The sequence below is a fragment of the Sander lucioperca genome, chromosome 17 (assembly GCF_008315115.2).
Source record: "Sander lucioperca isolate FBNREF2018 chromosome 17, SLUC_FBN_1.2, whole genome shotgun sequence".
In the NCBI taxonomy this organism is placed as follows: Eukaryota; Metazoa; Chordata; class Actinopteri; order Perciformes; family Percidae; genus Sander; species Sander lucioperca.
The window spans coordinates 18,507,448-18,519,947 of NC_050189.1; the positions used below are offsets into that span (position 1 = coordinate 18,507,448).

At 44.5% G+C, this 12,500-nt stretch overlaps 2 protein-coding genes across 3 annotated transcripts in view; one reads left to right on the forward strand and one right to left on the reverse strand.

Moving 5' to 3' along the window:
• Positions 1 to 12,500, reverse strand: part of LOC116064546 (zinc finger protein 239-like) — a 914,372-nt gene that overhangs the window by 293,429 nt on the left and 608,443 nt on the right. The gene's annotated exons all lie outside the window — the stretch shown is intronic.
• The window catches only part of otud4 (OTU deubiquitinase 4), a 50,698-nt gene that overhangs the window by 3,798 nt on the left and 34,400 nt on the right, over positions 1 to 12,500 (forward strand). Inside the window, exon 1 of one of the 2 annotated variants that reach the window (XM_035993825.1) lies at positions 1,678 to 1,710. The exons of the other annotated variant lie outside the window; for it this stretch is intronic. The gene's annotated coding sequence lies outside the window, so the exon portion shown is untranslated. Of the gene's footprint in view, positions 1 to 1,677; positions 1,711 to 12,500 lie in introns of those variants that run through there. 2 annotated transcript variants of the gene reach the window in all.

Here is a 12,500-nt window from a genome sequence, read left to right on the forward strand (position 1 = left end):
CTCGTATCCTCTCTCCGTGTCGGAGTTTTTCCAACTGCTGTCTGCTCTGAGCGCTAACACCGCTAACGCTCTCTCTCTTACGTACACACTGAGCACTGAGCTGTTCCTTAAAGGAGCTTCCCCGCTTTTATAACACCACGATAGCCTGCCAGAGCTCCCTGTATTTGGTCCGAAAGTCCGAACCACCCAAAAAAATGCTTACACACAAGAAACAAACCAGACCGTGGTTCAGCTCGATCCGGACCGTTTGGTTACTTACGTAACGTACGTATATAATTACATCACTTTACTGTAATGCAGCCTTTAAAACCAGGAAAAGACAACACTGGTGTCATATCACGGTATCCAAAATGTATGACGATATATGGCTGCATGTATAGATAGTGATGTATTGTCCAGGCCTTGGATGGAGTGACCCCGTTATCACCATCCATTTTTAAGAGAAAGTTTGTGCCAAAATTGTACTTTTTTTAGATCAGGTTTGCAACTAACTACTGTCAGTTAATCAGACTTTTCCAAAAAAAAAAAGGAAGAAGATCCCGCACCCTAAAGCCGCGTACACATGATATGTGATTTGCAAAAGCGCAGGTATTCATTATCAAGGGTGGCAAAGAAGCTATTTCCCATTGCTAGGTAACGACATGCTGTTATCTCATTGGTTGCTCTTTTGAAAGGTCAGCGGCAACTAGGTCAAAGTTGAAATTATTTGAACTTTGAGCAGCTGCCCACAAAGTACTGCCTGCTGGCGAAGTGCTAATTTCAAAACGTTACTGCCATATAGACACTTTACAAACAGATAACGGCGTCATTGTAACCAAAATATGTCTTGAGTTTATTTGCAGAGCTGATGTCAGTGAACTAGCATGTTGCTACTCCCCACAACAGGCTGCTGGGAACACCAACTATCAACACCAGTTGACCAATCACAGTCCTTGCGCTCTGCGTCGCCTCGACGCAAAGTTGCACATTTTCAGAGGTGCACGTCGAGCTACGGCGGAGGGCGCAGGAGGGCGTATTAAGGCTGACGCAGAGGGTCAGCCTTAATACTCTTGACGAGGGTCCGGAGAATCAGAAACGTTAGTTTCTTTAATACATTTCGAGAGCAGAGGGCGGGATCTTCATTTTTTTTAAAGGCATACTACTCACGAGCTGTAGTTCCATTAGGGGCTTTCCGACCGGAGGGATTTTTGCAGTTCTTAGAACTAAACATTCCTAGACAAACACTTTTTTCGTCGTGTTCCGACAGGAAAAATTTGGGGATTTTTAAGTTCCTCTGGCCGCAGTAGCGTACTTTTTTAGCTCCTACTTCAGAGCAGGGTCTTTTCCCTTTTCCGGGGTGTACTTGATTGGTCGAACTTATAAGTCACGCCCACTGCCAACTCGGAACTTGCAGACGGATCAACAACCAACAACGGGACATTTTTAACAATTTTCACCATCTTATTCATCATTAAATTCACTTCTGACAACGTTTTAGGCAAGAAATTAACTGTTTAGATTTCAAATATAGGCAGTCTTGCGAAAATTGATGCCGAATTGACAATTTGCTTCAAAGTTTTCGGAGTTGAGAAGCTCCATCAAGTGAGGCGACAGCCAGCAAGCGCCTGCCCCGGCCGCTAGCTCGTCGCTGGGCCAGTCATGCTCAGACACCTCGCTGTGAGCTGGAGGTCTCTCAGACCGCTCTCGCAAATAAGAGGCTTTTATTTCGCCGTTGACGGTTCATTTGTTTAAATATCACAACACATGTCCATCATAAGATTAACGGGAACCTGTGGTTAACTGTTTTCCACAAGCGTGGACCGCCGGCCGTCACACACACACACAGTCACACACGCACACACACACACACACACACGTCCACAGCGCAGCAGGCAGACGATGCTATAAAGACCGTTGCCCTGCTTGCGTCATTCCCTTACCCCTCCTACCAGTCCCTACGGCCACTTGGCCAGTGGGAATGCAAACGGAAAAAAAGATTTTGGGGGAGAGTAGTTCTTAGAACTGCTTAGAAGTGTACTTTTCCTCTAAAAAGTACAAGTACTATCTGGTCGGAAAGCACCTAATGAGACAACCTGTAGGGGGGGCCGAAGCTGGAAAAGTTGCATAGTATGCCTTTAAGTCTGACGTGATATTTTCCAAAGCACCTGCATCCAAGAATCCTAAACAAGAGCCAATGTTTTTCCTTGTAAAATTATCAGCTTATCGTTTCGCTATTTGTAAAGAAAAAAAAAAAACAATGAAGGTGGCATCTTTAAATTGCTCAAAACCAACAGTGCATTTCACATCAAGGAAGACTCCGAAAACCAGCAAATATTCACATTTGTGAAGCTGGAACTACTGCTTTTCTGTTAAGAATGATTAATCACTAATCAGAGTTGATAATAATGGAATCCGTTTCACGTTGAGTTACTTTAAATCAACCCACGGGAGTAAATCCTTCCTCCGCTGCGTCTCGGAGGATCTTTGAGGGTTCGAGGTTTCTGGAGGACAGTGATGATATTTCTAATATTTGTGTTGTGTATTGATAATGTATTTGTGTTTACACATAACAACATGAGGCTCTTTAAGAGTCTAGAAATGTCTTAATTTAAAGTTGCACTTAATGTCGTTTTGCTGAGACGGAAAAAAAATGTCATTTTTTAAAAATATTTAAGCCTTTATTTTTTTATTTTTTTTTTTTAACACCGAAAATCACCCGCTCTGCAGCTTCAGTCCAGGGTTGTTTTCATGAAAATGCAGGTGTGATGTCACTTCCTGTTCCCGTGGGGCGGGTCGGACACTCTGAACTTTTCAACCGTTAAACGTAGTGTATAAAAAAACATATTTTAATGAGTGTTATTTGTTATATTACGGAGAAAAAAACTAATTTGTGCGCCCAATTTTTTAATAATTCCTGCCTCCTCCTGTCCTGTAGAGGGCAGCAAACACCTTTTTATACATTTAGTCAGCCACAGTTTTATCACAGAGCAAATTTCCTTTGTTGCATTAATTACAGAAGGTGCTTCTCATGTCGCTTGAATTGCCTCCTCGCCTCCTCCACCTGCCGCCCTTCTTCGCGTCTTGGTCCCTCCCACCGAGGAGGCCCGGGAGAGACGCCAGGAAATCACGGGAGGAGAGAGGCGACAAGGAAATGTGTTTTTAGAGAAATGAGACGTTGTCACTGCCCGATGTGAGTCGAGTGCAGATGTGAGCTGCACATGCTCAGATTTAAACGGTTTACGGCATAACGCCAAGGGATCCGGATCCGGCAAACGTTGTCGCTACTTATGATTGTTTGATTGCTAACGTTAGCTCAAAATGCCATTCAAGTGACAGCCTTTGTTGTGTTTGATTGCTAACGTTAGCTCAAAACGCCAGTCAAGTGACAGCCTTTGTTGTGTTTGATTGCTAACGTTAGCTCAAAACGCCATTCAAGTGACAGCCTTTGTTGTGTTTGATTGCTAACGTTAGCTCAAAACGCCATTCAAGTGACAGCCTTTGTTGTGTTTGATTGCTAACGTTAGCTCAAAACGCCAGTCAAGTGACAGCCTTTGTTGTGTTTGATTGCTAACGTTAGCTCAAAACGCCAGTCAAGTGACAGCCTTTGTTGTGTTTGATTGCTAACGTTAGCTCAAAACGGCAGTCAAGTGACAGCCTTTGTTGTGTTTTGATTGCTAACGTTAGCTCAAAACGCCATTCAAGTGACAGCCTTTGTTGTGTTTGATTGCTAACGTTAGCTCAAAACGCCATTCAAGTGACAGCCTTTGTTGTGTTTGATTGCTAACGTTAGCTCAAAACGCCAGTCAAGTGACAGCCTTTGTTGTGTTTGATTGCTAACGTTAGCTCAAAACGCCAGTCAAGTGACAGCCTTTGTTGTGTTTGATTGCTAACGTTAGCTCAAAACGCCAGTCAAGTGACAGCCTTTGTTGTGTTTGATTGCTAACGTTAGCTCAAAACGCCAGTCAAGTGACAGCCTTTGTTGTGTTTTGATTGCTAACGTTAGCTCAAAACGCCAGTCAAGTGACAGCCTTGTTGTGTTTGATTGCTAACGTTAGCTCAAAACGCCATTCAAGTGACAGCCTTTGTTGTGTTTGATTGCTAACGTTAGCTCAAAACGCCAGTCAAGTGACAGCCTTTGTTGTGTTTGATTGCTAACGTTAGCTCAAAACGCCAGTCAAGTGACAGCCTTTGTTGTGTTTGATTGCTAACGTTAGCTCAAAACGCCAGTCAAGTGACAGCCTTTGTTGTGTTTGATTGCTAACGTTAGCTCAAAACGCCAGTCAAGTGACAGCCTTTGTTGTGTTTGATTGCTAACGTTAGCTCAAAACGCCAGTCAAGTGACAGCCTTTGTTGTGTTTGATTGCTAACGTTAGCTCAAAACGCCAGTCAAGTGACAGCCTTTGTTGTGTTTGATTGCTAACGTTAGCTCAAAACGCCAGTCAAGTGACAGCCTTTGTTGTGTTTTGATTGCTAACGTTAGCTCAAAACGCCATTCAAGTGACAGCCTTTGTTGTGTTTGATTGCTAACTTGTAGCCTGCAGTGAACGAACTTCGTTATGTAGGTCCAATTTTACTGTATTGACGTTACAGAAGTCTCTCGTTAGCAGGTTCGTGTCGGCTACTTCAGCCTCTAATCTAGAACTGACATCAGGGATCATGCCGTGAAAATGTGGTGTCTTACGCTAAATAATAAACTACTGCTATGTAATGTACCTGTCTCATTATTCTGTGGCTAACAGCAAATCACATCTGCTTGAAGTCGCAAAGTGACGCATGCACAACTCGCATCTGCACTCGACTCACATCGGGTAGTGACAACGTCCTTCCCTCTGAAGCCTCATATGGATTTGTCAGCTGTTTGGGCGGAGTTAGCAACGCCTTCGGCTGCCTGGCTTCCAGGAAGGCTGCTCTGGTGTTTCCTCGCCTATAGCTCCTCGATGCTCCCTCCTCGGTAAGGTTGGTTATCGTTTGGATTTTTACGATCCCGATCCCGAACTGGTACTTTTAAAACGATTCCCATTCCTAAACCGATTCTTGAAAAACTGAAAAATGACATCGAAGAAAGGCTCTTTTTATAGAGTTTATTTTAAATTGAAAATTATTTAAATATAACAATATATTAACGTTTTAAAGGTCCAGTCAGGGTTCAGAATTAGCACCATCTACCAGCCAAATGCTGGTAAAGTATGCAAGTGTCTGGTCGATTTGATTCACTCACCAGCCAAAAAAAGCAATGGTAATCTATAGAGTGGCTTGTCAAATGTAACCATTCACTAGCCATTAGGCTGGTGAACCAAAAAGTTAATTTTGAACCCTGGGTCCAATGTGTGGGAATTTCTCCCATCTAGCGTTGAGATCATATATCGCAATCAACTCTCTCGCACCACGCAGTTCAAAGTACGTATTACAGCTACGGTAGCCTTCACGCTTCAAAAAGCCGGTCTCTTGCTCTTCTCAATATCCTTTTTCTTTTTCTGGGCGAAGAAGAAGAAGAAGACTCCTGTTCCTGAAATTTGGATTTTGACTACGTGTCGGTCCATCACGTTTCCTTCTTCAAACTTGCCGGGGCCGGGAAGCTACGATACCCGTTAGCAGCATTAGCAGCAGCTGTGAGTTTATCATGTGGCAGAGACAACGTGAAAGGCGGAGCAGTATGTCCCTTACACACACACACACACACACACACACACACACACACACACAGCAGTATGTCCTGTATGTCCCTTACCGACTAACGTATTTCAAGATGGAGCATGAATATGGAGCGTCTACCCCAGTTCATGCAAATGCAAAATGTAAAATTTCAAGCCAATAGGAATACTTGGAATTGATGGTGGTGGTAAATATTCATGAAAAAGGACACGTTTGTGAACGGGTAACACAGATTTTGATAATGAACAACTAAACACGTTACACACTGGATCTTTAAAGTACTTAAATATATAATAAGTATAATTTTACGTCCGTTTTGGTGAGCCCAGAGGGGAAAATATGGCATTTTAAAAGTAGCCTACATTTACGTTAGCTAGCTAACGGTAGACTACAGAGAAAGTGTGATATTTTTACGTCAGTTTCGGAGCGACAGAGGGAAAATATTTCAGTCGACACATTAAAGGTGCACTATGAGTTCCTGCATGGTTTCAGCGCGATTTCATTTTTGTGTCAAATCGTAGGCATCTCTCCTTGATCCGCTAGCTGCCTGGCCCCTGAACACACCGTGAAAAAGCCTGGTCTCGGGAGACAACACGGGTCGTAGACGTCAAACAAACACTAGAGGCACAGGCTGAGCACCAAAATACAACAAACCACGTTCCAGCCAATCACCGACAAGATGGTTGGGGGAGGGGGTGGGGGTTAGTGACAGTTAGTCAGTTAGTCAGTTAATTCCTCTACTATGTGACAGTAAGTCTCGTGGTTATGACACAATCGTTAGCCTATTTTTACAAAAACGTCTGCTACGGAGCCATAACGTGAGCTACAAGGTAATGGAGCCTTTTATACATTGTCGTGTTTCTTTAGAAATAAACAACGGACAAATAGAGTCTTTAAACGCTTCAGATGTAAAGTTATTCGCTGTCAAAGTGACGTCAAAATGAATGGCAGTCAATGGGATGCTAATGGCGAGTGATGGCTTGTTAGCATCAAAATGGCTCCATAGGAGCTACGCGGTCCGGGGAGAAGCTTAACCCCGTTGATTAGTCATGACAGTTAGGGAAACATGGGGGGAGGGGTGAGCTTGCTCTGTTTTGAATTTACTTGGAACGTCAACAGAAGTGACCATGCAGGAACTCATAGTGCACCTTTAAGTGGAACCGAGATGTGCGTTCTAATCCGGTCCCGATTCCTACCGGTTGCGTAGGAACCAGTTCCATAATGGAGCCGGGTTTCGGTACCCAGCCCTATGTACTCATCGGTCCTCACGTCAGGAATAAGAGCTTTGAGACGGCCTTCATCGAGGAGGGACAGAACAACTTCCGGCTCAGCCGAGGACAGAGGAGTCGAGGAGCTAACAGATAAGGGACATGAGATGCAGCTTATATTACCTTTCCCGTTCACTCACCGATTGAATTAATTAGGCATGCACCAAATCCAGAGTTTTGGGGTTCGGCTGAATACCGAATCCACTGGGTAAGATTCTTCCGAATACCGAATCCTACTCCCATCAGTCCATGAACACATTAATGAAGTAAACAGTGACTGTCCTTCCTTTGCCGTACCTGAAGTTGCTGCATTTTGGCTGCTGTCTGTAGATTCCTTCATGCACAACTCGTATTCTTTCGGATGTTTCATACCAGATGTTGTAACAGCGGTGATGTTGTGTATAGTTTAGGGTCCTCGCCACCACCAGACTAATCAGCATTGTAAATTGAACATGTAGCTGGACTTGAACGGCCTTCTTTTGACTGAAAGTACTGCCAAACTACACTTTTTCTGCTCACGAGTTCCATTTTCACTTTCTCACAGCCTGCTGCATTGAACGCTCCACCTACGTAAACACCTTCCTGTAATCAACGGCGGAGTCATTACGTCGACCAGCGTAGCGCGCGTGTAGGGTTCGGTTCAGTGGGAAAAAATTCTAAGGTAGAAAGCCCAATATTTGGCTGAATCCAAAGCCAAATCCTGGATTCGGTGCATCCCTGATAATAAGCTTAGTGTGAGGGAAAAAAGAGCGAAAACTAAAAGTTTAAAGACATTCGTAGAAAAGGCAGCAAAACGTCTGAAGTTCAAAAACGTTAAAGATGGGGTTTTTTTGGCGACAAACATACAAAAGTCTTTCATATATGGAATGATACGTTACCTAAAAACATCAACACATGCCACATATCATTAACAATCTATATATATAAATATGGATTTATATCATTTACATGTGTCACATTTGACCCATTTTTACAAAAAGTTTCTATATCAGAAATTTGAGTTTCTTTCAACCAAATTGTCAAAAAAAAAAAAAAAAAAATAGCACAGATGGTTCCATGCAACGCTCTTCACAAGTGAAATCAATGATCAGTTCACTAGTTTCATTGAAATTGCATTTTGAAGAAAAAGATGGAAACAAAATAACAAAAATGTTATTTTAAAAATAGCGCAGAAAAAAGTCGACAAACATCGTAAAAAGTGACAGAAGACTTGGAAAAAAAGTGACAAGAACGTGGGGGAAAGGGCCAAAAGTGTCGAGAAAAAAAAGATTTTTTATTTAAAATGTTGACCCCAGAAAAACTAAAAGTTCACGGTCGACGGGACAACACGTTCTCGTTCCCGTCACGTAAAGTACGGACGCTTGGTCAGGTGCCTTTGGCGTTGGTATTGACGCTTAAGCCTGGTTCACACGGGACGATTTTAAAATTGTCGGCCGATTTTCCAATCCTGAGAGACTCCACACACGGCGATAAAAAATCACGGGTCTACCAGTTTTGGTCGTACAGCGTGTGGTGCGCAGCACACGGCAAAATCAACACATCACACACGAAATCTCGCAAAATCCCTCGAGATCAAACGTGACTTCAGAGTAAACAATCATGGCGGACGAAGAGGATACAGTGACGATAGTTTGTAGTTTGTTTTTAACCGGAAAAAAAACGTTCTCAAAAGAAAATGCGATGGTCAAAGAAGTGGAGACAACGCGAGCATGGACTATACTTGCTCTACTTATCTCCGACGTCCACCGGACTTTCTGGTGCGCCGTGCCGCTGGCTGTTTTTATTTTGTTTCCCGGTGCTTTCCTCGTCACCTCTCTTTCTGATTGGCTACACGCCACAGGCTGCGTGCTCGTTTGTCCCCGGGGGACACCACACACGAGGAGAAATCAGGCCAAAACAATCCAACATGTTGGATATCCCCGATTTGAGATGGGAGCGGTCCCGACGTCCTTCCGAGCAGACGAGAGCAGTCTTAACACACCACACACGGCAGGAACATCTGATCAGATTATTTTACCATAATCGGAGCATCCTTAAGATTGTCGGAAGGGGGGAATCGGGGCTAAAATCGGCCTAATTATCCTGCCGTGTGAACCAGGCTTAAGTCTTGCGTTATAAGACTGCATTTCGCTGTCTTTGTACTTGTACACTGCACAGTGACAATAAAGTTGAATCTAATCTAAAAATCTCCTTTAGCGTCAGATCTAAACGCGCTTGGTCGGGACTATTGGCGTCCCTTTTGACGCAGTTATGTTAAGGAAAAGGTTGTGGGTCGGCTTACGTTTCCGTGACGCGGGAAGAAAGGGACGGTTGGGTTTAGGAATAGGAGAAAGCGGTCTCCTGGGTGAAAGTCCTGTGTTTGACCCATCCACCCCCCCAACCAGCCTCCCTATAAGGAATTTTGCCCTTTCATACTACTCGCTACCGTAGTCGCTCGGACAGTCTGGCGAGGTCGGTGACTCGAGTCTGTTCGGTGTATTCCGTGCCGTCGTCATTTGGCCCGATTTGACTTATTGAATCGGAAGGCGGGCGGTCGGACTCAATGACCAATCTGATTGGTGGAGCGCTAACCTGGAAACGAGGAGCAGGATGAGCGTGACTAACGCCTCTCAAAATCTGATGAAAATCTTTCAAACTGACCTTTGTCGATCTGAAATGAAGACAGATTCAGCAACCGCACGGCCTATTTCTCGCTTAAAATGTTTTCAGAAACACGTTTCGGTGAACTATCTTAGCTCGTATTCCGAACGAAGCCGCCATTATGCTCGGTTGTAAAATCCGGGAGCAGCCAGACCCACGTGACGCGTTCGTCCAATCAGCTGCCGGTTTTCATTTTTTTGGGCGACAATACAGATTAGCGCCGCCTGCTGTTATGGAGACGTATTACATCTCACGCACGTGCAGAACGTACGCTCAAGTCGGCGTTGCTTCGGTGTGTCCCGAGGCACTTTTTGGACCAACTCGGGGAGACTGATCAGTCCGACTGGCTTTTCTGCCGACGGTCGGCCGTCTGGTTGGTGTGTCAGAGCCTTTAGTGCTACGTCATCTTCAAACTCCCGTGTAGCTGCTGCTCTCTCCGGTACGTTCTACACACACCGCTGAAGGGCACTTTTTTTTCGTTGCTTCACACGCTGACAGCCGCTGTCCAAAACGTCCGTATTTTACGAGTTCGGAGTGAGAACAGGGTTGGACGGGAAGACAATACAAAGGGTTAAAATTTAAAAAAGAGAGAGCAGAGAGAACGGCTTCAGGGAAAATACCTCTGCTGCATATTCTGTTCTCAAACTAAAAGTACAAACAGATCAACCAACGCTCTCTGATTGCGTTTGTAATTTTTTGTATTCAATATTCGTATTGCTTGATTTTAACTGTGACATATATAGTGTTGTTATTATAATTATTATTATTATTATGATTATTATTATGATTATGATTAGCCTACAGTTACTTCTCTGTTCCTTGCTCACTGAAGTCGCACTGAGAGGGTGAATTCAAAAAAGCTTTGTAAAACCAGAATACTATTTGCACATTATAACAAATAAAAGTTTAATAAAATCACATCTTTTTACTGCTTTAATTTTCTTATCAGTGGTGTACCTGTGTGTGTGTGTGTGTGTGTGTGTGTGTGTCTGTCTGTGTGTGTGGTGTGTGTGTCTGTGTGTGGTGTGTGTGTGTCTGTCTGTGTGTGTGTGTGTGTGTGTGTGTCTGTCTGTCTGTGTGTGCTGTATGTGTGTATGTGTGTGTGTCTCTGTGTTGGTGGTGTGTGTGTCTGTGTGTGGTGTGTGTGTCTGTGTGTGGTGTGTCTTGTGTGTGTGGTGTGTGTGTGTGTGTGTGTGTGTGTGTGTCTGACTCCCACTTTACTCCTCCTGAGTGCAGGACGATCATGTTACAGAGCCAGAGAAATCTAACCTGGTTACTGGTGCAGAGAGATTTCACTCACTCTATGTCGTAGTAAGAGTATTTCTCACTGGTACTACTACTAGTTAATACTACGTACTACTACTATTTAATACTACGGAGTTGTATAATTGTTTAAAAACGCAGAATCGCTCAGATTTTCATCAGAAAATGGAGGAAAACTGAGTTGAAGAGGCGCTTTAGAGCAAAATCAGGGATGAAGGTCACACTCCTCACTCGCCAAACGAGTGGGAGGATGAGTGTCAGTCGCCATGGGTCCTGCCCCCCCCTCCTCTCCTCTGTGGTTGCCACGGTTACCTAGCAATGTTGTAGGTCTCCGTGGCGGTGAGCAGGAGGTCTGTGCTTTGGCCGGGAGCAGCTCGGCTCGAATCATCAGGCAGCGTGAAACACACACGCACACACACACACACACACACACACGGGCATTATTAGATCTTCATTTATTATTAGGAGATTACACAGGGTGGTCGGACACATGCATGCATGCACACACATATACACACACACACACACACACATACACACACACACACACAGAGACACAGACACTATAATTTGGGTATTTATATAAAAAATATATATTCTAGGAAATAATAGGAAAATGCTGATCAATTCTATTCCAGTATATTCCATATATATATATATATATGTGTGTGTGTGTGTGTGTATAACATTTTGTTCCGTATTTCTTCTAAACAATGAATTTGAATTGAATTTTTTGCCAACTTCCTGATTGTAAAATTGTAAAACACGCTCACAGAGACTCACACACACAGAAAGACAGACACACACACTCACAAACACACACACACGCACAGAGACATGCACATACACACTCTCACACACATTCACACACACACACACACACACACACACACACAGTCTCTCTCTCACACACATTCACACACACACATGCACAGAGACACACACACACACACACTCACACACAGAGACACACACACACACGTGCAGAGAAAAAAACATCAAAATGAGTTGCCAACTTCCGGTCCCCTTGACGTCGTGTGCAGCTTGATGGCTGCAGCCCACAGTGGGCGGTGTCCTCGTGTCCTCGTGTCCCCGGCGGTGTTTTCCCCACTCAGTTTTTCCCTGATCCACCACGTGGAGTTTAGGATTTCGCGGGATTTTCCCCGCGCATGTGACAGCCAGTCTGTGACAGACAGTTCGCCACTAAAACCTAACACACACCGGGCAGCTGTGGTTTAATTCAACACGAGCTCCACTTAAAATACCTTCTCTATTCTAACGTTCATCTGGGAAGGCAGGGCTTTTATTTTGATAGCGAATGCCACGGATCTTTTGTTATTGTGACAGGGAACGCACGGACACACACACGCACAGAGACACGCACACACACACACACACGCACAGAGACACACACACACACACACGCGCGCGCAGAGACACACACGCACGCACAGAGACACACGCGCACGCAGAGACACACGCACACAGACACACACACACACACGCGCGCACGCTCAGAGACACACACACACACACGCACGCACACACAAACACACGCGCGCGCAGAGACACACGCACGTACAGAGACACGCACACACGCACGCACACTCACTCACACGTACACAGACACAGACACACACGCGCGCGCAGAGACACACACGCACACACACAAACACACACGCGCGCAGAGACACATTT